Below are 2,612 nucleotides of genomic sequence, written 5' to 3'. Positions count from 1 at the left end.
CGCCTCGGCCGCGCCTGCGCCGCTTGGTGCCAACGGTCTCTCCTAGAATAAACCCTGGCAACCCAACGCGCAGGCGCCGAAGCACACCCAGCGTTCTCTCCGGCTCCGTTCCAAAACCAGAGGAAATCCGGCTCCAGGATTTCTCTTCCCGCTCGCTTCAGGTGGAAGCCGGTCTCCATTCTCTCTCCCTCCATTCACATTCCTTTCTAGGCTCAGGGTCCAGCGCCTGGGAATTCTTGCGGGGGTCCCGCCCGGTTATTTCTTTTTTCTTTTTTAAAGACAATATCTTTTTTTTTATTGATTTCAGAGAGGAAGGGAGGGGGGGGAGATAGAAACATCAATGATGAGAGAGAATTATTGATTGGCTGCCTCCTGCACGCCCCCTACTGGGGGAGGGGGATCGAGCTCGCAACCAGGGCATGTGCCCTTGGCCGTAATCGAACCTGGAACCCTTTAGTCCGCAGGCCGATGCTCTATCCACTGAGCCAAACCAGCCGGGGCCCGCGGGTTTATTTTTCTATTTCCCCGACGCCTTCTCTGGCTTTGGGCTGACTTCAGTCCCACCACCAGGCATTTACCCCGGCCACGCCTTCATTGCCGCACAAAAAATCCTCTAACAGCATCGACTGGAAAGGTTCTCCCAGACCTTGTGTAAATGCTCAGCAGGGTCCCATCTGGCTCTGAGCCTCAGTTTCCCCAACTTGCATAGCCACCCTTTGCCCATGTTGCAGGCCCACTGCAAGCTTAAGAAGGGTAAATTTGTGTAAGGCCTCAACTTTTGTTTATTTTTAAAAAATATATTTTGATTTCAGAGAGGGAGAGAAACATCAATGATAAGAATCATTGATTGGCTGCCACCTGCACGCCGCACAATGTGGATGGAGCCCAATGCCCAGGCATGTGCCCTGACTGGGAATCGAACCGTGACCTCCTGGTTCATAGGTGGCCGCTCAACCACTGAGCCACACCTGCCAGGCTAAAACTTTTGTTTTTAGCCTGCAGAGTGACCTTTTACAATTCAGTTACATTTTTAAAAAATATCTCTATTGATTTCAGAGGAGAGTGGGAGAGATAGAAACATCAATGATGAGAGAGAATCATTGATCGACTGCCTCCTGCACGCCCCCTAGTGGGGATCGAGCCCATAACCCCGGGCATGTGCCCTTGACCTGAATCGAACCCAGGACTCTTCAGTCCGCAGACCAACGCTCTATCCACTGAGCAACACCGGCCAGGGCTCAAGGACATTTACAAGTAATTGAGTCATGTTGAGAACACTCTCCTGTTACATCTGTTAGCTTCTAATTGCCCTAATGGTTGTCATTTCCTTGCACTCACTGATGACCACATGTCCGTAATTAGATTTTTCCCCCATGCCTCGTCTGGCCCTTGCTATCTCCAGGGTGTCTGTTGCCATGGGGTGCTTTTGCGGTCCTTGCCTCAGGTAGGAATGTGGAGTGACAGTCCACTGCCACCTCAGGGGCATGTGGCATGCTCACAGCTTGGAGCTGCGGGGGTGAAGTCAGAGGTCCGCGCTCGCCCAGGGCTGCCTGTGACCACGTGGACGAGGGTGTTGGATGCTGGGGTGGAGCAGCACAAGGCTACGGCCACCATCTGTGAGTGGCGTTAACGGTAATGGAGGTGACACTTGACCTCCGATTCTTGGATCCCGTAACCACCTTCCACTTATCCTGAATGTGGGAGGAGAGGGGAAAGTAACGGGCCCCTCCAAAGTCCCAGGGGTGCCAGGAAATTGCATAGGAATTAGTTTGGCAACAGACGGGGCTAGGAAGCCAGTGTACGTACAGGGCAGAGGAACCCGGTTTAGGGTGAACCCAGGTCTGAATCCTGGCCGCGTGAACCTGGCCATGGACTAACCACCCTGGGCTCAGCTTCCACGTCTGAAAAATGGCAGCGGTCAGGGCTGTTGGTCGCTACTGGTGAAACCTCCTTTAATCTGAAAAGCAATTTATTAAAGGAGGCGAAGCAGTCCCTCCCTCCCCCTCCCCAAAATCTGAGAAGGCTGAAGAGAAGGCTCGGTCCTTTGCAGATGGGAACGTACCCCACGCCCAACCAGGGGCCTGTCCCGGGCGCACAGACCAGCCTCCACCCTCTGGGCAGCGCCACCCGCTGTTGGTGCACGTGCTCCCTCCCACCTTCTGTCAGTGGCTCCCCAGCAGGCCGCAGGGAGGGCTCTGATTGGTGGGGCTGCAGTCACATGACGTGCCTTGCCCTGGATGCTGGACAAGAAGAGGGCTTCAGCCTTGGGGCCTGCAGTGTGAGAATCTACCGTGGGGGTTTCCCCAAATGGAGGAGAAATCAGCGAGGATGGTGGCTGAGAAAAGGACTGGGTGCGCCCCACACTCCCCGAGAGAGGCTGGGAAATGACAGGCGACAATGGCTCTGGGTTTCCGAGAGCAGCACTTTATTCCCAGGTCCCGCCCACTTCCGTCCCCTCGGTGGCTCCCTGGGTCCCCTAGGACTGAGCCCCACCTCCCCTCCCCAGGCACCCTCCAGGGGAGGTGACAGACTGCTGCAAAGGAGGGAGAGCAACACCTTTATTGGAAGACAGTGTGGATGCTACGGGGGTGGAGTGAGAGCTTAGCGGGGGG

The sequence above is a fragment of the Myotis brandtii genome, unplaced genomic scaffold, assembly GCF_000412655.1.
Source record: "Myotis brandtii unplaced genomic scaffold, ASM41265v1 scaffold1763, whole genome shotgun sequence".
NCBI classification, from domain to species: Eukaryota; Metazoa; Chordata; class Mammalia; order Chiroptera; family Vespertilionidae; genus Myotis; species Myotis brandtii.
The sequence above is the reverse complement of the archived record's forward strand: the minus strand, read 5'-3'. Positions refer to the sequence as shown.